Here is a 23,356-nt window from a genome sequence, read left to right on the forward strand (position 1 = left end):
TTATCAACATGAGTTCCCGCCCGCTCACGGGAATAGAGGAATCCTTGTTGAGAAAAGATCTAAATTTCCCATTGCGCCAAAATCTGCGTCCACTTTGGAGATAATTACTGCAGTGGAATCTACCAGTTCCCTTATTGACCAGACCGAGGCAGAAGAGTTCAGATGCAAAATTAGAGAACATCTGGATCGAGAACCAGTTCCAACATCTAACATCAGCAATGAAGAACGTAGAGCTCTGAACGGCCTACATAGAGACAACACCATCAAGATCCTACCTGCAGATAAAGGAAACGCTACTGTGGTAATAGATACCGTTCTGTACGAACAGAAGATCGAAGAGGTTCTTCAGAAGGGACGATACACAAAGATCGTACGGGACCCTACTGCATCAATCGAAAGGAAGTTGTACCAGATTTTGAAAAAACACCAAGTCTATTTTTCGGACAAAGAAAGATCATCGCTAACACCACTTGTATGGACTACCCAAAATCCACAAGAAGGACGTTCCGCTTAGACCGATCATCAGCTCCAGAGATTCGGCTACTCAAAACTTGTCTAGATTTTTACTTCCCTTAATACAACTATTACAAGGAAAAACACCGTCTTTTGTGAAGAATTCAAGGCATTTTGTCGAACTACTAAGGTCAATTGAGGTCACACAGGAAGATCAACTAATTAGTTTTGACGTGGAAAGCCTTTACACCAACGTTCCGGTCGAAGAAGCACTCCAAATCATACAGAGAAAGCTATCCAAAGACGGGAACCTGAAAGAGAGAACGAATCTACCTATACAAGTAATCATGGAATTACTAGGATGCTGTGTACGAAACTGTTATTTCCAACTGAAGGACAAATTCTTTACACAAGATGAGCAACTGCCGATGGGATCGCCACTTTCACCAGTCATAGCCAACATATATATGGAGTGGTTTGAAACTCTGGTCATTGAAGAAGCCCACAAGAAACCTTCATAATATGGAACTAGACGCCTTCCTGAAACACATCAACAGCGTGAGACCTTCCATCAATTTCACAATGGAGAAGGAAATCCACAACGAATTGCCATTCTTAGACGTTTTGGTGAAGAGGACCGACACTAAGTGGGAAACATCTGTATACCGAAAAACCACTCATACGGGACAGTATCTAAAGCACGATTCCAACCACCATCAATCGACTACAAGAGGAATCATCAAGACTCTATTAGACCGTGCTTTTGGGCTTTGTAATACGAAGGAAGGTCTCGAGAAGGAACTAGACATCATCAAAAATGATCTTCAACGGAATGGCTACTCCAAAGCGATGGTAGAAAAGACTTTGGCTAGAAGACAGCAGGAGCCTCGCAAGGAAGAAAAGCCGTCACAACCAGTGCTTGCACTTCCCTACATCAGAGGATTATCGGAGAGAATAAGAAGAATTGGTTCCAAGAACAACATCAGAACCTGCTTCAGATTCGGTAACACTATCCGTAGCAGCCTCACGAAAACCAGGCCACCAAACGCGGACTGCGATTCCAAGAATTGCATTTACCGGATACCCTGTGAGTACGGAAAATCCTATATTGGTGAAACTAAGAGGCTATTGAATGTTCGCATTGCCGAGCACAAGAAACACACACAGCGAGGGGAAACCAGCAAATCAGGAATAGCAGACCATGTTTGGACCATCAACACAACATCGAGTGGTCCCAAGCTGAGATCTTGCACAGAGAGGAACATTGGTTTAGGAGAAAATTCAAGGAAGCCGCATACATGTTGTCCAACAACGTATTCAGCCAAGCCAGCGTAGAAATACGCAACATATGGAAACCCATCATCAAGCGAAAAATAGCCAACTTCCGCCAAAACGGTCACCTCCCACGGAACCAGTGACGCGGAAAATGGAAAGCGGGGATAAGTGAAAGTACTCGAACGACTTATAAATAGTCATCTCTCGGAGGAATCAGTCCAGTCATCACCCGATGACGATTGTAGATACTAACAATCGAAACGTCGTGAACTAACGTGACTTGGAATCTCTCCACTTTTTATTTTTATTTTCTTTTTTCATTTCTTTATTTTTATTTATTCAATTGTTCTATTTTTACTTATATTTTATTTCACTATTATTTCATTTCAGGTTTATTTTGGTTAATATAATTGTTATTTTCAGCTATTCATTTTCAATTCTTCTTTTTTAGTTGTTTCTGGGGTTTCAAATCATTTTATATAGTAGACAATGGAAGTCCGAACTCATCATCATGAAACATTGTCAATCACCTTCAAACAAAAGCATAAAACATATATTGGATAAACAAGTAATGGGTGCAATTTTCTTTCTCTCAGCAGTTTATAATGACTTTTTTGCCAGACGAAACCCTTACTAATAGAGAACTAATCAAACCTTTACGCTTTCCAGTATTCTAAAGGAGAATCTGAATCGTGATTGATAGATAGGCTTTTACTTTTATAGGACATGTACAAACAAAATCTGAATAAACAAGTAATGGATCCAATGTTCTTTCTCTCATCAGTTTGTAATGATTTCTTTGCTGGACGAAACCATTACTTATAGAGCTCCAATCAAATCTTTCCACTTCCCAATATTCTGAAGGAGACTCTGAATCGAGATTGATAGATAGGCTTTTGCTTTTGTAGGACATGTACAAACAAAATCTGGATAAACAAGCAATGTATCCAATTTTCCTTCTCTCTTCAGTTTATAACGATTTTTCTGCTAGACAAAACCCTTACTAATAGATCCCCAATCAAACCTTTCGGCTTCCCAATTTCCTGAAGGAGACTCTGAATCTAGATTGATAGAAGCTTCTGCTTCTGTAGGACATGTACGAACAAAATCTGGATAAACAAGTAATGGATCCAATTTTCTTCTCCCATTAGTTTCTAACGTTTTTGCTAGACAAAACCCTTACTCATAGAGCTGCAATCAAACTTTCCCTCTTCCCAATATTTTGAAAGTTACTCATTCTAAATCAACATGCATTTCGATCAGACCATTTCACTAATCAGTGTCACATACTCTTATATGAGAAAGTGATTGATAGCATCGAAACCGGATATAATTTTTAGGAAATTTATTTGTTCTCAGTCCAGTTTTCAGCTGCGTGTCGCATGACGAGCTGCTTCAAGGCGTATATAAGTATTTAAAAACACACTTTGATGTGAGATTTTGACTTTGAACCTTCAAATTTTAGTTTTTTTTTTTTACTTTTTTCAGCTCATTACTATATGATTGAACCAAAGGTCTACCAAAACAGACCAAAAACTGCCCCACCCCTTTTCGAGTTTTGAAATTCGAGCAATTGAATAGTAACTAAATCTTCTGTAAAGATCAAAGGAAAAATGTAAAATGTATAATTAATATTTGAAATTTCTAGGGATCGGCACGAGCAACAAAATCGTTGTTTTGGCAAATAATTAGCAACTATTTAGCTACAAATTGATGTATTTTTTTGCAATTTTGCTGGATTCGCCATTCTTGCCTGATAGGGCTCTACTTTTGATGCTTTATAAAGCTCAGATCATTCCTTCTTTGGAGTATTGTTTTCATACATGGAGCTCCGCCCTCAAACATATCCTGAAACTGCTGGATCCTATCCAGAAAAAAGTCATCCGCCTGATTGGAGACGGAAATCACCTGTACCCTTGATCGGTCGGAACAACGAAGAAAGGTGAGAGATTTGGTTCTCTTCTATAGATACTTTCACGGGAAGTCTTCAACTGACTTGGCATATTTGATTCCACCAAGAGCGGAACATATCAAAAATACGTGACAGACTGTGGCTGCTCATCGTTTTGAGGTTCAACTCAGTACATCTCGAACTTCACTGTTTAAGAACTCTTTCATTTGGAAAACTGCGTTTATGTGGAATTAATTTCCTGAGAAAGTTTTTCCAAAAGAAATTAATCTCCAGTGATTCAAATCCAACGTGAATTGCCAATTTCGCACAGGCGTTTCAAGAATGTTCCTTGAAAAAAGTGTACACACCTTATGCATTTTGTACAGATTTCAGCAAAATTTCTTCTTATCATTTATGACTGAAAGCCAGTGAAACTAAAACAGTATTGCTTTCAAAAACAAAAAGTTTTGCTAAGCAACAACATCGGCCAAAAATGAGTAAAAGGTAAGTTGATTTACTAGACAGAATGAAATACAATAGATTCGAATGAATCCAGTAAAATGTGGGTAAAATGTTATCACGTTGAAACAGAATTAAATTCGTTTTTGAAGAAAGTCAATCAAGGGAAATGTTATTTGAATTGATGGGGTTATATTTTTAGGAGTGATTAATTTTTAGGAAAGAAAGTTTTTGGCTTTCTACTACTCCATTTTGATACAAAAAAAGGAAAGAAGATGTATCAAGATGGAGTAGTAGAAATCCAAAAACTTTCTTTCCCAAAAACTAATCACTCCTAAAAATATAACCCCTTCAATTCAAATAAGATTTCTCTTGGCTGGTATTAAATCAAATAGGTGAATGAATGTCATTACGATGTCATCGATGACATAAGCAGATCAAGCTTATTCCGTGACATTGAAAATCGTAATTCATGAATGAAGTGTGTGTATTTTCTATAATGTTATCCAATTTGGTACTGAAGAGCCTTAGGGCAAGTGTCTCAAGGCGAAACATCGATGTATACCAGTGAGGATGACAGTGTTCCATGTAAGTGCAATTTGTTACCATTCATTTAAAATAGAACTCATGTGAATGATATCTGATTTTTATTCCACAACGAATGTTTGAAATACAAACTGAGTAGAGAAAAGTATCTTTTGTATAATTCAGTGTTCATTTGTTTCGAAAGATTTTTTTCTTTCATGTAATTCAATGTTTCTGGTTCTGTCTTTCCTGGAACGGCGAACTGGACGGATGTACCAATAACACCCTCACAATATGACTGGCAATATGCTAGTACAGTAATTGATGAGGACAAAATAAGATGGGCTATATCGGGCTTTTCCCCCTTCAAGTCACCAGGGTCTGACGGTATAAGACCAGCCCTACTTCAGTGGAGACTGGACACTCTTATGCCACACCTGGTTGGAATATTCAGAGCCTCTCTTGCTCTGAGGTATATTCCCAGTAAGTGGAGAGAAGTAAGAGTAGTATTTATACCCAAACCAGGTAGGATGGACTACACCCTACCAAAAGCATTCCGACCAATTAGTCTCACATCGTTTTTCTTAAAACCCATGGAGAGGCTATGTGAGCGGTACATAAGAGATGAAGTACTTGTTAACAACCCACTTCATCCAAATCAGCATGCATATATCCCGGGAAGGTCTACTGATTCGGCCCTTCACTATGTGGTTGGCAGAATCGAGAGATCATTTGACAAAGAATCCACCCTAGGTATATTCATAGATATTGAGGGAGCGTTTGATAAAACAACCTCTCCAACAATTACCCAGCAACTACACTCCAGGAATGTACCCCTGGTAGTAGGAGAATGGATACTCCAGATGCTCTCTAGCCGAGCAATAAGTATTAATGTAGAAGACATCACAGTTAAAGGACTGGTCATGAGGGGATGTCCACAGGGAGGGGTCTTATCACCCCTTCTCTGGAACATAGTTCTGGATACCCTAATTAATCACCTTAACAAAAATGGATTCTACAAAATTGTATACGCAGATGACATAGTTATCTTGCAGACCGGCAAATTTGTAAACACACTGTGCGATAGAGCGCAGGATGGGCTCAAATTGATAGAAACATGGTGTAAGGAACACTCACTGTCGATCAATCCCAAGAAGACTGAGATGGTCCTTTTCACCAGGAAAAGAAGTTTAACGGGCTTAAAACCTCCCGAAATCTTCAAAAGCCAACTAAACTTCTCTGAAGAGGTGAAATACCTTGGTATTATCCTCGACAAGAAGCTAACATGGAACTCTCATCTACAGAGTAGAGCAAAAAGAGCATACGTGGCTTGTGAGCAATGTCGGAGGACAGTGGGACGCGCATGGGGTCTTTCACCCCATGTAGTCGCCTGGATCTACACTGCAATAATAAGACCTATGTTAACGTATGGAGCCATTGCATGGGGACCGAAAGTTCTACAAGCAACGGCCATCCAAAAAATATATCAAATACGGCGACTGGCTTGTTTAAACATCACAGGAGCCATGAGAGCAACACCAACCGTGGCAATGGAATTAATCACGGGTCTGACCCCACTGGATCTGTACGTTAAGGAGGTTGCGTTAATGGACATGATACGATTGCACACGGCTGGTGTAAACCTGGAAGTAGGAATGGGTCGATTGAGGCTGGGCTTATGGCGGGAAGCGCTTACTGCGCAACCTCTGCTGCAGGCAACAAGTGATGCAATTGAACCCAGGTTTGTGTTTAATAAAACCTACAAAATACAAATTAAGCAGAACACAGAGTCAGATGCTACAAATGCAATACGGATTTATACAGATCACTACTCCAGATCACTAAACCTAAGGATTAAATGGGGAATGGGAAGAAATACCAGCGTGGTCCAAACAGAACTGGCTGGTATCTCAATCGCCACAAAAGAAATAACCAAGAAACGAATTTCGGGCAAAAACATAACAATCTGCACTGATAACAGACAAGCACTTGAACAGACACCGTGTTACTTCAGGGCTAGCACTAGAGTGCCACCAAGATTTAGCCAAAGCCTCGGTAGATAATAACATTATCCTGAGGTGGGTTAAAGGGCACGAAAGAAGTAAAGGTAATCGCATTGCCGACTCTTTAGCCAAGGAAGTGACTGGACTAAGAATTTTAGGACCAAACGGCACCCACGGCCTGATGACTTCGACAATTGCGGAACTAGTCAAATGTTACACCCATGCTCAATCTTTAAAGAGATGGGATGAAATCAAAGGATGTAATCTTGCCAGGATCACCTTGGGCGACCCTGGGAAGCTGGCGCCGAAGAAATATCTGGCGATGACCAGGAAAAATCTACGCCTTACAGTAAGATTTCTGACTGGCCACTGTCAGCTAAGGAAACACCTACATAATATGGGGCTAGTGGACACACCTCTATGCAGGATGTGTGAACAGGAAGATGAGACTGTCAGGCATGTCCTGTGCGAGTGCCCGGAGTTATCGTCAATAAGAGAGTGTGTGTTCGGCGAGTCTTGGCCTACACCTGCCGATGTAAAGGAGATGTCTCCCAGCGACCTGTCCACCTTCCTGGAAAGGACAGGATGGACGACGACCTAGGAGGACAACTCCTTGGGAGGATGTACAATGGGTCACATGTGGTCTAAGTGCGTGGGCTTACACTCACCCTCCCTACTCTACACATACAGATTCAGTTTGTGTCTGAAAGTTACTTCTTTGCATGATTTACATATCCATGTGTAGGGTTACTTTTTTTTCAAATTGATTACTTCCTTCCTTTCTTTGGAAGATTCCCTCATCCTTTTTTTGTATCAAGATGAAGTAGTAGAAAGCCAAAAAGTTTCTTTCCTAGAAAATATTATGTTCTACTCCGTTATAATAGTTCATTGAAAATGCAGATGAAAAGTTTTAGAAATTTGAAATTTATACTAACTTCCAAAAAAGTTTCATAACATGGTGTAATGTTTGTTTGAAGGTGGTTGACAATGGTTCGTGCTGCATTTCCTCAGTTCGGACTTCCATTGTCTAATATGATATAAATTGATTTGAAATCTCTGAAAGAATCTGTAAAACAAATTAAAAGGATTAGCTGACAAAACAAATTAATTAAGCAAAAAAATGAAAATACAATGAAATAATATACAAGCAGCAAACCAAAAAAACAAATGTTATTTATTTTAATTTCAGTTTTTTGCTTGATAAAATTGGTTTTTCAGCTAATCATTTTATTTTTTTTACATATTCTTTCAAAGATTTCAAATCAATTTATATCATATTAGACAATGGAACTCCGAACTGATGAAATGCAATAGGGTAATGAATATAAAAACATAAAATACAAAAAAAACGAATTTTTGTATATCAGCAGAAAGGTATCATCAAAAATATGTATGTTTATTGGGAAATTGTATAGAATTTAAGAAGTGGGTTTTTAGTTTTTCGGCAAAATTCAAGAATTAACATAGAAATACTTACCTCAGCGAAAAAAAGGGAAATATCTTTTAGAGAATTAAAAGTTACTTAATTTCTGATGTCTGATGTTAGGAAACATATTTGGTAAATTACCTGGTATCTAGCTCATTTCTTCAACTGTCTGATCAGAAATCTTAGAACTATAATTTCTTCAAACGATCCTAGATTACACTGTGTGCCAATAGAAAAACAATGTGCCTGTTGTAGAAGATATTGTTCGAAAATAAAGTTATGGCATCTTCAATCCATAGATAAGAATCAACTAGCCATTAGGATATTTAAAGATCGTAGTCTACAACAACTGAAACGTATACACTTTCCAAACTTTTATTCAATTCACTGTTCACATTCAAAGAACAGTCTACCAAGATGATTATTTCTCGATAATTCTGTTTAAACATAAATAAAGGACGTCACAGTAACCTTTGTAGATAATTCTAATCGTCAGTAAATATTTACAATTTCAAATATCTGCAATTTGCATTACTGAAGAAATGTTTTTTATCAAGAGACGTTTATCTTTTATTTATAAAGATAATGTAGTTTGTTTCAAATAATGAAAAACGTATGTACGAATGTATCATGCTGTGTTATTAATTATCCATGTTATAAAACTTTTGATGTCTGCTTCGATAAAAATGAAAATACAATATAATATTAATTCTCAAGGGAACAAAAATCAATTGCATTTTTGTTGCGTGGAATTTCATGGCTGTTTTTTCCAACAGCTCTAATTTTTGAGATACAACTATTGACCTATTAGTGTACTTAACTTTCATAAAACCCAGTGATTCTTTTACATATTAATTTTTTGTAACAATGACTACATCGAGAAACATCTATACAAACGATCCCGTTTCATTTCGATTAAATGAAATGAGTATTCACATACCGTGTGTAAAAGCCAAATGGAATCTGTTTTAAAATCTGTTTGGCCGTTAATCAGCTGCCGCCCCCATACGAACGACAACTCTCAGAAGTTGAGAAACTTGTGCGAGCTAAGGACTGACGAGGTCTTGCCTTTTAACGTGTGATTCGTAACACGATTACAGAATCATCCCAGCTTCAGCCAGATAAATTCTCTCGAGATAAATATTTGGTCGAGGCGGGAATCGAACACACGGCCTTCCGAGCGTGAACCGGGCGCACTACCACCGCGGCCAATTCTACAACGAATAAATTCATTATAGTTCGGTTGAATTAGACAAAAAAATAAGAGTGACGGTATATAAATTTACAACAAGCACAACTTTTTGATTCGTCGTATCTCAGAAACGGTGGCTCTAAGAAAAAAAAAAGAATTGATACATTTTTTTGTAGAGAATTTTATGATCTACAATTTTTATCTGAGGTTATTTTTTGATAAAACTTACCGTTTTCCTGAATATCGCGACAAAACAATTTTTTTCGAGATTTTTGACCTTTGACCTCGAATACATTTTTTTCCAGGCATCGCAATCATTGGAAATTTTGAAATCTTATTTTTAACTATGTTTTGAACTATAACACACGTTTGCAGCTTGTTGTAAATTTATGTAGCTTCCAATATCTAGATTGACCGGATTATTATTTCGATTACGGTTCATATCGGAAAAATGCTACCCTTCCTTCAACCCCCGTGGAATGACAGGTACAACCCCCAATTTATTCTCTTCATTCTCTATTCAAAAATGTTATCGTTCTCAAGTTTATTGCATCAATTAAGATAAAATAAATTAAAATCATTCGGTTACTGAAATTCGATAAAATACACTAAAAACTTATTGCAATATATAGAATAAAGAAAATACTTTTGTCTAGTTTCTATTGTGTTTATTTATTCGTTACGACCGGTTTCGGCTTATAAGGCCATTTTCAAGTAACTTGAAACCGGTCGTAACGAATAAATGAACACAGTAGAAACTAGACAAAAGTATTTTCTTTATTCTATATTCAACATGAATTTCTACAAAATAAATAATCGAACGAGTTATTGCAATATACTAAAAGTTATTTTATGTTGAGGTATTGATAATAAGAAAGTAAGCAAAAACCATAGCAATGTTCTTTTTAGATGGTATCCTTTAAAACACTGTAAATAATTTTCGTGGCCACGTTAGTTTAAAATGTCTTGTCAACTTGTTTCGCATGTTACATTAGTTGTCAGTATTTTAATTTATGTTTAAAGTTTGTTAACTTCAAGTCTGATGAAGTAGCTCGCCTATTTCATAAGAAATTTCCTAATTTACCGCCCATATCTCAAGGAGCAATAAGAGAAGCAGTTTCGCGAGCTGGGTCCATGTGGGGCAGATAAAGATGCAGCTGCCAATGCAATGAGTGATGAACTCCAATTAGATGTGATGCTTGAGTTTGAGGAAAACCCACAAACATCGAGTAAAAAGGCATCCACTATATTCAATGTTAGCCATACATCGATAGTTAACATGTTAAAAAAAATGAAATGCATTCCTATAAAATGATACCCACTCAGGAGCTCGTGGAAGACGATTTTGATAGAAGAACTTATTTTTGGGTGCAAATGATGGACATGTTGGATAACAATATCATTCAATGAGAAGACGTTATATTTTATAATGAGTGTACTTTGTCTCTTAACGGTCATGCTAATCGGTAAAATTGCCGCTACTGGTCAACGGAAAATCCTCACTGGATGAGAGAAGAACACACGCAATTCCCTCAGAAGGTTAATGTTTGGACAGGGATTGTAAGAAACCATATCATTGGTCCCTTTTTCATTGAATGGCAAAAATCCAAAATGATATCATTCCAAGTTTAGCAAATTCATATCCATTGAATACGATATGGTTTCAGCAGGATGGAACACCATCACATTACCAAGTTAATGTCCGGCAATACCTCGATTCAACATTTCTCAATCGGTGGATAGGGAGGCGAGGATCGATTGAATGGCCAGCGCGATCACCTGATCTTTCATCATTAGATTTCTTTTTATGGAGATATGTGAAGAGCAATGTGTACAAAACTAAACCTTCAGATTTGAGTGACTTAAAAGAACGAATAACGTTGCGATTAGGTCGGTCACGTCTGATTTGTTACATAATGTTAGAAAACAGTTTTATTTGAGATTAGGATGTTGCCAAGACGTTTTGCATTACATTTTAGTTTTTGAGTGTATTTTATCGAATTTCGATAACCATATGATTTTAATTTATTTTATCTCAATTGTTGCAATAAACTTGAAAGCGATAACATTTATGAATAGAGAATGAAAAGACTTTTCAAACGATATTTCACAAACCTATACCTCTCATTTGAAAAATTGGGGGTTGTACCTGTCATTCGACGGGGGTTAAAGGTAGGGGTAGCATTTTTCCGTCAAATTATAATATAAATTTGACGTATTTCGGGATTTTGTTAAAATATGTACGGTAACCGAAATAACGAATTTATTCCATTTGGCTTTTACACACTGTAGATCTTACAGTTCAAAGTAGACTTATAAAAACAGACTTTCGAAACAACCTAATATTAATAGATATACCTATATTATTATTATGCAACGGTTTTTAGATATATCAATCTGAAGTATTCCGATTTATCTCTTATCCTAATCAAAGTATGAAGATCAAGTGGATGTGAAAGTTATTGCAATACAATTTATATATGAATTGGAATATAGAATGGTTTCTATATTCATAATCAATTTAAAACTCAAATTCCGACAGAAAAATATTAGGCAGAGATTAGTTGACATATTGAAAAATGGTATTTCACTACAGAAAATCAACTGTCAACGGTTTTTATTTCTTCACTAAGTAAGTGAAGTAAGTTAGTAAGTGTATATACTAATATGTATACATTAATAATTCAATGTATAAAATTTACAAAATGACTATGTTTGATCAAGTTTAATGTAGTAAAAGTACGAAAAAGCCTAATGCCAACTCCATCCACCCGTCAATAAAATTCACCACTGAGAGGGAGGTAAATAATTCAATAAATTACCTGGACTTAACCATTACGAAAAATAACAATAAACATGAGTTTGCAATTTTCCACAAACCATCGTACACGGACATTATCATACATAATTCCTCCACACACCCGTACCAGCATAAAGTTGCTGCATTCAATAGTATGATTCACAGATTATTGAATATTCCACTGTCTGATAGGGATTTCCAGAAAGAGCTGAATTTGATCAAACAAATCGCGATTAATAACGGTTATAAGGTAGATATTGTAAACTCCATTCTTTCCAAAAAACGACAAAAGCAAGCCATGGATCTGGTCTACCCATATTCAAGATGCGATAACGTGAGTTATAAGACATTGACATATGTGGGGGAACCAAACAGGAATATTGCCCGTTTTTTGAAGAAAGAAGGCGTAAACGTAACTTATAGAACGAATAATAACCTAAGTAAATTTATTAAAAACAATAAGGACAAAACTTTGGTGTCGGATAGATCAGGAGTATATAAGCTGACTTGTGGCTCCTGTCCAAAACTGTATATTGGGCAAACAGGAAGAACATTTTTCCAACGAATTAAAGAACATAGGAGTAGTTTTGTAAATAGAAAGACCAATTCCACATTTGCAAACCATCTTTTAGCAGAAGGACACGAGTTCAATCATGAGTACGAGGTGTTACATTTAGAAGAGAAGAGTTTGAAACTTAATCATCTAGAATGTTTAGAAATCAATAGATTCAGGAATTCGGGTAATTTACTGAATGATCAATTAGAACTCAATAACTCTCCGTTACTGAATATATTTTTTCAAATGTGAAAATGGAACATAAGTGCAGGTAATTTAATTCGTTAGAAACTCAGGTAAAATATCAGCTACTTAAAATTCAGGTACTTCGTTTACAGGTACTTTGATTTCAGGTACTCCATAAACTATATATATATTTAGTATTGAATGTGTAGAATTAGTTGAAAGACACGCCAGATGAAGCCATTGTATGGCGAAACACGTGTTGCGTTTTTGTAAAACAATTTAGTGAAAATCTCACAATAAAGTGTTTTTGGAATACGTTAGTTATGGATTTTCATCAAGTATCGGCCGATTCCATCATATATCATAAAGCCTAATGTAATTTACTAACAAACAAAGAGATCAATTGTGTTGATGAGACGTGAGAAGTGGTGCTTCCAAATATTCTCTCACTTCATAGAAACTATGCCTTCAATAAGATATTTTTCACTTCACGTTTGAAATGATAAAGATTGGAATTTTTGATATCTGTATGGAGTTTGTTGTAAAGACTCAAGCCCAGAGAGTTGCGAGATGAAACAAGTAAGTCTGTAACGAGGAGGTTTCAACTGAGTTGCATTTCGTGTTGGATAATTATGCAAATCAGAGTGTGTCATATATTCATTTATCGTTTTGTGAATCATAAATAAACAAACAAGGTAGGGTCAATATCCTATATTTTTTAAACAGTGGTCTGCACGTTTCTCTAAAGGGAGCACCATCTAAAATTCTCATTGCCCTCTTTTGGAGGCGAAAAACTCGTTCTAACTGAGTAGAGTTTCCCCACAATAGTATGCCATAGCTCAAGTGGGACTTAAACCATTTTGAGAACATGGCCGTTCAGAATTTTTTTCAATTGTCTCAGGAGAAATGACTGACTGAAAAGTTTTTTGCAGAGTTACTCAATATGAGCTGACCATGAGAGAGTGTCATCTAAAATTATACCTAAAAGTTTTGTACTACCTTTTCTGACTCATCAACGTGTGTTTTAAACGTAATCCTTTGAGATTTCTCGATATTTAGTTTCAAATTGTTTGACGCAAACCACTTCTCAGCCTGCTTGCCAGATTCCTCAGATAATGCGTGCAACTTCTGAATGTTTTTATGGTGATTGATGATCATCGTATCATCAGCAAAACAAATGCAATGTTTGGGAGAAAATTGATAGAATATATCGTTCACATATATTATAAACAACAGAGAACCCAATACAGAGCCCTGGGGAACTCCATGCCTGACTATTTCGTATGTTGAATTTACGTCATTTATAAATACTGTTTGCTTTCTGTTATTTAAATATGATTTCAGTAGTATCAGAGGTACATCCCTTATTTCATAAAACTCTAACTTCTCTAGAAAGAGATCATGAGATACACAGTCAAACGCTTTCGAAAGATTAAGCATAGTGACTTCAGTGTGCACACCCTCTTCAAATCCCTTTACTATAGTATCAACTAGTGGTCTAATTGCTTGAGTGATTGAACAACCTGGCCGAAAACCAAATTGCCCCTTATTAAGTGGTTCGTGTCTCACAAAGAATTTTAGTAATCGTTTCTTCAAAATTATTTCAATAATTTTCCCAAAGATGGGAATTATTGATATCGATCGATAGTTCTCAGCCAAGTTTTTATCACCTTTTTTGTATACCGGTGACACCTTTATTAATTTCAGAATGTTAGGAAACACTCCTTCACTGAAACAACGGTTTATTGAACATAAAAAAGGGTCCATGAGAATATCGGTAGTTTCCTTGACTACCCTAGCATTAAGACAATGTACATCAAAACAGGCAGAGTTTTTTAAAGTTTTTATGGCGTGCAAAACCTCACTTCTTGTAACTAGTGCTAAGAAAAAGGAGTTTTTGGTTTGGGAATACCTCGAAGAAAGTTCATTGCATGGTGATTCGTCTGCGGTAAAGAATTTATTATTTCTTCTGCAATACCACTAAAGTGGAAGTTGAATTGATCGGGGCTTATAGTTGATGGGGTGGTTTTGATATTTTGATTTCTCTCATAATTGATCAGAAGCCACGCATCTTTGGCCCAGTTCTGTGAGTTTTGAAGAAATTGATCGTAGGATTTTTTTTCGCTTCGGATAAGGCGGATTTATGTTGTTTTTTAAAAGCATTGAAAGTATGAATATTACTGGAGTTTTTTTCCCAACACCAAATCGTTATTTTTACACCTCGACACGTGTTTCGATCACCAAGTGATCATCTTCAAGAGGAAGATAAAACTAATAACTAGTCAAAACTAAAGCTACTTATACTAATCAGGTACATCATACAGGTAGGTAACCAGTAATACCACCCATACAAGTGTACCACCCTAAATTAATTTTACAATTGGCCTTTCTATTATTAACAATATGTCCTTATGTATGTTTAAATGTTACAGCTATATATAGAACAATTTTCAGCTATATAAAATTAGTTTCACAATATTGCCTATCTAAATATATTTACAGTGTGTCTTTTTGTAGTAATCAGTAAACCCAACAATATTATTTCAACAAGCTATATAGTATGCTATTTGGTATTGGTCCGTTGTCGTTATTCATAATATTATTACGTTTACTTATTTCCACACTCTCATAGGCATCTAGTTGCCTGTTGTTGTTAACTTGTCTAACTAATCTTAATGAACTAAAGTCTATGGAATGGTTTTGTTGCAAAATATGATGGGCGACTGCTGATTTTTCAAATCTTCCATATTTTAAGTGTGCTATGTATTCCTTATATCTCACTTTAATAGATCTTTTTGTCTGTCCATAATATTTTGCATCGCAGTCCTTACATTCAATTTGAAAAATCAGCAGTCGCCCATCATATTTTGCAACAAAACCATTCCATAGACTTCAGTTCTTTAAGATTAGTTAGACAAGTTAATAACAACAGGCAACTAGATACCTATGAGAGTGTGGAAATAAGTAAACATAATAATATTATGAATAACGACAACGGACCAATACCAAATAGCATACTATGTAGCTTGTTGAAATAATATTGTTGATTTTGCTGATTACTACAAAAAGACACATTGTAAATATATTTAGATAGGCAATATTGTGAAACTAATTTTATATAGCTGAAAATTGTTCTATATATAGCTGTAACATTTAAACATACATAAGGACATATTGTTAATAATAGAAAGGCCAATTGTAAAATTAATTTAGGGTGGTACACTTGTATGGGTGGTATTACTGATTACCTACCTGTATGATGTACCTGATTAGTATAAGTAGCTTTAGTTTTGAGTAGTTATTAGTTTTATCTTCCTCTTGAAGATGATCACTTGGTGATCGAAACACGTTTCGAGGTGTAAAAATAACGATTTGGTTTTGGGAAAAAAACTCCAGTAATATTCATCACTACACCAAAGGTTCCAAACAGTATATCACAAGTACATTGGAAGTATGTTTGTCGAGGGGATCACCAGACGAATCACTAACAATTTTTATGGAGGCTAGGGTGTTTCTCATTTGCGCTAGTTCTTTTGTGAAGAAATTAACTGGATGACTTTTTTTATTTTTGATAGTTTTTAGAGGAAAGTATTTTTGGACCATTGAACTATATGTATTGACTGAATTAGATGTGAGGTCTTGTAAGTTCATGTTGTAAAAAAGATTCCAATCTATCTCAGACAGAGATTTTCTCAACAATTCTATACCTTTATTAGTAATGTTCCTCTTAAACTTACCGTCTGTTGTCGAACGATTCTTATTATTTTTTAAAACAATGAATTGCGCAGAATGATCAGATAGGCAAGGATCGACAATACCCACCACATAGTCAGAGTTCAGAACATTTGTTAATATGTTATCAAAGTTGAGGATCTTTGGTTAACTCTGGTATAATCAGAGATTGTCATTTTGAGCCCAAAAGAATCTACCAAATCTGTCCACTCTTGGGAAAACCTTGTTTGTTTACTCAAGTCAATTTTAAGAGCGATAAAAATCGTTTCAGTTGTGGATGACACTTTTAATGATATAAGACCAAGAATTACTTCATGATATAACACCAAGAAATACTTCGTTTTCATCAATCTTAGACCGTAATCAGCTCTTTATTATAAAAAAACATCAGATCTCACTCAAACAACTTTCATTTCCATCCAACCAAACTTTTGATCACAAAATCTGATAAACTTTCCTCTGCGCCATTTCCATTCAACGACGGTTTCCAATTCTTTCAGTAAATCAAGTTTGCATTAAAAATTATTCAGACATCTGTGCGCCTCGATACTGCTAAATGTGAAAGAGACATTATACGGCACTTGCCATAATGAGAGGCAACCCTTTGAAGAGAACGAGGGAGAGACAGGAATATTTATCTCATTCCTTTGATGTTTTTATTGAACGCGGCACGTGACTGTGACACTCGGGCACGAGACGTCGGTTGACCAAAATAAACCGTCACTGACAAACAAGGAAAATGTTTGGTAAAACGATTGAAATTGGTGCGTGAAAGCATATTTAAATAATGCATTATTTTTGCATAAACGAAATAAAAATGGAAAAAAGCCAGCACTTACTACAGAAACTGCGAAAAAGAAAGTTGACCGAAAAAGGAAGAAATCACATGACGGAAGAAGAAGGCTAGGGAATCTCCTCTCAAACTGGGATTTTAAAGAAGAAAAAGTATAAACTGAGACAGGAAAAGTCAACAGATCCATTGTAAATAGCAGTCCCGGTAGTTTTTTTTCCTGAGGGTAACGCTCCTGCTCGAAGTGTGGGACTCCATGGCTCTGTCACAGCCTACCTACTAAAACCCCTCTTCAGCATTCAAGTGGCTCTTTCTGGAACTGCTTTGGAGCAAAGTCTACTAGCCTGACTCCATCCGGGGTTTGGATACTGAAGATGCTGTCATAGTAGAGGTTCCATAGAGTAGGTCCTAATACGGATCCCTGAGGAACTCCACAGGTTACTTTCATTTTTGTTTCCACTCCTATCCTTAGCCATCTCTCTTCGAAGTAGCTGATTAACATTTTAAGGAGGTACGGGGTGATCTTTCTCCTGTGGAGCTCCTACAGTATTCCGTTCCACGGTGTTGTGTTGAATGCGTTCTGCACATCGATGCTTATAAGAGTGCACAGCTTCCTCTTATGGTATGGACCGTCTCTGGTCCCGGTAGTGGCTTGGAAGATGCCATGTTGAGTTCACGAACACATCCGAAAGGAAGAACCAAATGATCTTAGTTTACAAGAGGAGATGGCAATGATAGAACCAGACGAGCATATCCAGGAAAGTCGTGAATGTCTCGAAACACAGTCTGAAAAAGGAACCAAACATAATATTCTCATTGTAGGCGATGAATATGCTAGGGACTTTGCAAAAGTCCTGAAGACCATGGTGAAGAACAACGAGTATGAAAATAGACGAATCCATTGAAACAAAGGTAGAAATTTTGGAACTAACAAAAAATACTTTTATTAAGACTACACAATATGGACAGAGTGATTTTGTCTTCATCATGTTCCACTCTAATAATATGAGTAACAGTAAAGCTTTAAAGTCGAGTTTGAAAAACGTACTTCCAATTGGAAGATATTTACATTATAATGGAAAAACAGCAATCGGTAGATCACAAAATTGCTGATGCATTTGTTCAGGCCATAACTAATTATATTAAACTCAATAGGAACTGTAATATCAGATTTGTAGTTGACTCTAAAGTGAAAAATAGCAAAATGTGTGTCTGTGGTTGTATTAAAAGTTTTATCTTAGACTCTAAGAATGTACATCATACCCTTAAAACAGTGAAATACTATCTAACAAACCATAGTGTAAATGATCCAACGTTTTTTCGTGAATACAATACAAACATACAGAAATGATGACATTCTTGATACCAATGTAGAAAATGCACAGTATATTACCATATGCCATCAAAATGTACAATGTCTCTCTAATAAAATATTACTCTTAGATAATTATTTCGATACAGAAAAATGTGATCATCTGTCACTGTCTGAACATTGGCATATCAATGAAGCAATTGATCACTTTAAGTTAAACAAATTCTGTCTGTGCTCATCCTTTTGTAGAACTACAATGAGAAACGGTGGTGTTTCTGTTTATAAAAATGATAATTTCAGGGGTAACGTTCTAGAGCAGGGGTCTCGAAACTTTGAAGCCTTCGGGCCATAATTATTTTTTCAGTTTGTTTCAAGGGCCAATTTCTGCCCTTAACTATACTTCTAGACTAGGATAGTCGAAAAGTGCGTGACCTAAGCAAACTTACGCTTTTTTTGCATTTCAATTATTATTGTGTATTGTGACACTTAACGACATCTAGTGGCGAGTAGTGGTTCTATGTACTATCTTTTTCAGCTACCCGCTAGGCGGCATTAGGCGTAATTAAATATTTGGAATTACCGCGTTGGTTCGAGAAAGTTCTGGTTCTAGATAGTACTCCGATCACCTCGAGATGACAGGAATAATTGCATATAAAAAGGCTAGCGGCGCAACTGCGAGTTAATCTGCGTAGGAAAGGCGAAGGAAGCGAAACTGTCTATTGTGAAATAAAGTAACACCCGTCAATAAAAGTATTTTGATTTGACTTATTTTTTTATGTGTGATTAGTTAGTATGGAAAAGAAGCGAAAAATTGACAGTGAATGCAGAACGTTCCAAGAAAAACTGAATTTTCAGTATTTTGTGATTGAGTCCAGTAATAAGGCGCTATGTTTAATTTGTAATGAAACCATAGCTGTTCTCAAAGACTATAACATTTAACGACACTATGAATCGAAACGATATACAAAAAAGGTAACCAGAGTGATCTGAATAACTATAGATCAATTAGCATTATTTCTAGTATTTCAAAACTATTCGTGCTGAATATGAAAAACCGGCTGTGTGCTTTCTCCGAAAAATATAATCTGCTTTCTTCATCGCAGTATGGTTTCATTAAAAAGAAAAGCACAGAATCTGATCTCTGTGAATTCCAGAGCCATGTGATGAAACAACAAATTTGTGATGGGCCTATTTCTGGACTTCTCACGCGCTTGTACCTGCGTCGATCATAAACTACTGATTTCTAAGTTATCGAGATATGGTGTCAGGGGAGTACCCCTGCACCTTCTAGAGTCTTTTCTAGATAATAGAAAGCAAGTTGTGAAACTTAATCAGTCTTACTCAGATACCTCAAGGAGATCCGCAAGGCTCGATTCTGGGACCATTTCTCTATGTAGTTTATGCAAATGACCTCATTAGATATCTCAACATGACTGACAACTATAATATACATATGGTGTGTTATGCCGATGATACTAATGTACTAGTAGCCCAGAACGACCTGAATGCAATAAAAATTGTAGCCGAAAATACTCTGGAACATGTGCTGAAGTGGTCGAGAAACAATAACCTGAATTTAAATACATCAAAGACTAATGCTTTGTTAATTACTCTGCGTTGGCACAATCTAAACTTCAGACTTTTTGATGGTACCCCCAGTGAAACAGAAATGTCAAGCATCGGTTAGAATGCTGGGTATAACTTTTGACGCAAACTTAATCTGGACTCCACATATTGACAATATATGCACAAAACTGCGAAAATCGTGCTACTCTTTGAGATTTATGGCAAATCATTGTAGTGAAGAGATGCTGCTGATCCTGTATCATGCTAATTTCCACTCCCACCTGAAATATGGCATTTTAAACTGGGGAAATTGCTCCTGTGTAAGTGTTTATTTACTCTGCATAATCATGCCATACGAATATTGGCAAAACTAGGCTCTAGAAATTCGTGCAGACATTTTTTTTCTAATTAAACATCCAGCAATATGGCTGAGGGCAGTAGGATGGCCTCCGCCATAGTACTGTCCTCTTTCACAAAAGTTATTTTTTAGTGAATGAGTGCAAATTATTTGATATTTTACCCGAGACTGTGAAAAACTGTAAAAACATATATGTGTTTAAAAAGATGAGAAAATTATCCATATTACTAAAAAATTGTTACACTTTTGAAGAATTCCTAAACTAGAACTTTTTTTTTCTTTTTTAATCTTAGTGACTTGGTAAATCATTTATTTATTACGTATTGTATATATACAGCTATATATTATATATTATGTAATGCGCCCATTGACGTCTTTCACAATAATTCTGTCATTTAACCCATTTGTGTCATTGTGTACACCCTTATTGATTGAAATAAACTGGTATGATTATTATTTTTTCACCGTAGTGGGCACTGTTCAGGCCCTATCCCTCGAAGCCCCGATACATTCGGGAGGGCGCGCCAGCATTATCAACAAATGACCACTCCCCGAACCGTGGGGTAGGTGATCATTGGGTCCGAGAATCATGTGCCCTGAGCAAGCGCAGTGAGCCAAGAATGACAGCCTTCAGCATCTGTGCGGATAGGATTTCTGCCTTAGTGCGGCAAGCCGGTATGATCTTAAGATTCGAGAGTAGAAAGGACATCATTCCACCAAGGACTCCAATAATCAGAACAACCATCTTGACAGAGTGATCTGGATAGAGTCTGCGGAGTTCGAAGAGAAAATCTCGATATTTTATCCGTTTTTCCTTCTCTTTTCTGACGATATTCGTCTCGCCAGGAGCTGAAAACTCAACGACAAATATCTTTTTGCTCTGGTGGTCGAGAAGTACCACATCAGGCTTATTAGCTTGTATGAGCCTGAGGGAGGGAAACGAATAGTTCCAATAAATTCGGCACTTCTCGTTCCCCACAACGGATTCAATATCCCCCGAGCGTAGGGCAACACCGGTGTAGGGCAAGAGTGTCGTAGATAGTAATATAGCACTCTTAGGGCCGCGTTATGTCGATGGATATAGGCCGAGACCGCATATGCTGGACATGCTGATAGCAAGTGAATTAGGGTCTCGAGCGCCTCACGGCAGGCCCTGCACCTTGTGTCAGGAACCTCTATACCCATCACGCGACTGCGGTAGACTAAGATGTTGAAGACACCATCCTGGCAAGCCATGATGAACCCCTCAGTTTCCGACTTCAGCCCACTCGACCTGAGAAAAGCAAACGTCAGGCGCTTTAAAAAGCCATGGTCTCCAATGTTATTGAAGAAGACCCCATGCATTGGCTTATCCTTGTGTTTCCGCAGAAGTAAGGTAATCTCTGCGGCTTTTATCTGAGTTTTTTTCTGAACAGGTTCCAACTCGGTGACAGAGTTGTGGTCACCTCGTTGAGTATCGAAAACTATACCGAGTTCATCAGCTGCTCGGGCAACTGCTCTAAAAAGAAATGCTCCGATTCCTGCTCTCTCATGGTCACGGACCATGCAGGGGCGGGAATCCGAACTCCTGACGACTTTACAGGCTGTATCCAGTACCATTCTGTCATGCAGACACTCCAAACTCAAAAGTCCACGGCCTCCCTGTTGTGGGGGGAAGTAAAACCGTGGAACGTACGATTTGGGATGCAAACTCCTATAGAGATGCATCCTTTTTCGGGTCTTTACGTCGAGTTGATACAGCTCCTCCCGAGTCCACTTCACTTGTTGCAGCAACTTTGTTCTTCCCCGATAGTTCCGATGACCAGATCTGTCGAAGTTTGTGCTGATACTTGCCGCGGAGAGAGTTTTTCACTGCTGTTACCTCTTGTGAGTGGCGTTGTTCCACCCCGAGGTAAGTATACGTCTCTCCGGCACCCAGATGGTGCACCCACATCCCCTCCGTAGTCCCCGCATCGTCCTCTTAGTATTATTATTATTATTGTGTGATGTTCACTAAACAGTCTATAAAAGGTGTTTCAGTGTGAAATAGCTCCGAAATTATTTCACTTTGGTACAAGAACCTAAAATGAACAGGACTATCACAAACAAGATCAAGAAGAGGTACTTCTACACTTGAATAATAAGCTTCTTAAAGGAAGTCCAGGAAAACAAAGTGTAGTTTGAGAAATAAATAGCAACTTCTGATCGAAAACACCGTCAGTGCAGCTCTTAGAATATTACAAAGGTAAGTTAGCCGCCAAGAAATATCAGTATCAATACCTTCAGGGAATTACCTTCAATAAAGATCTCAGAAATGTAACAAAAGCTTTATATTCTTTGTTTTTTATATTCTATATTTTTGTGTATGGCCATTCTCAAGCCACAGAAAACTAGTTGTAGAAGCCTGTGAAATAAATAAAATCACAACTGCTACATTCATTACTATGCCCAATTGTGTGTCTTTAACTAAATTTGAAGTTTCTTCATTCGAGAAAACGATTATTCTTCCAAAACTAACCCTTCATAGATCAACCATTAAAAACCACCCTCAGCGACCTTGTCATTTGCACCCCAAATCCGAAGTGATGAATCTAAGGGACGCAAGCGATCGAAGGGAGAACAGAACGGACACGTATAACTCAGTGACGACCAACCCCAACCCCTGTGCAAGTGCAAGCAATTTATGCCCCTCGGATATTACGTTCGTCTCGCTAGTATTATCGAATCAACCCTCTTAACCTACATTTTCAAAAATTGGGTCATGAGGTTCGACAAACAAGTTGAAGGGATTCTGAATTTATAATGCTTGATAGAAGTGACTTTCTTTCGATGAAGAAGTTATCATTTGGACAG

The 23,356-nt window shown here is 37.0% G+C and overlaps 1 protein-coding gene across 3 annotated transcripts in view; it reads right to left on the minus strand.

The window, feature by feature from the left end:
* The window catches only part of LOC111514684 (D-2-hydroxyglutaric acid dehydrogenase), a 183,898-nt gene that overhangs the window by 40,100 nt on the left and 120,442 nt on the right, over nucleotides 1-23,356 (minus strand). The window contains exon 1 of one of the 3 annotated variants that reach the window (XM_074174054.1): nucleotides 8,174-8,448. The exons of the other annotated variants lie outside the window; for them this stretch is intronic. The gene's annotated coding sequence lies outside the window, so the exon portion shown is untranslated. Of the gene's footprint in view, nucleotides 1-8,173; nucleotides 8,449-23,356 lie in introns of those variants that run through there. 3 annotated transcript variants of the gene reach the window in all.

This window comes from Leptinotarsa decemlineata, unplaced genomic scaffold (genome assembly GCF_025532065.1).
Source record: "Leptinotarsa decemlineata unplaced genomic scaffold, Ldec_3_MD MMD2_tig00000505_RagTag_RagTag, whole genome shotgun sequence".
NCBI classification, from domain to species: Eukaryota; Metazoa; Arthropoda; class Insecta; order Coleoptera; family Chrysomelidae; genus Leptinotarsa; species Leptinotarsa decemlineata.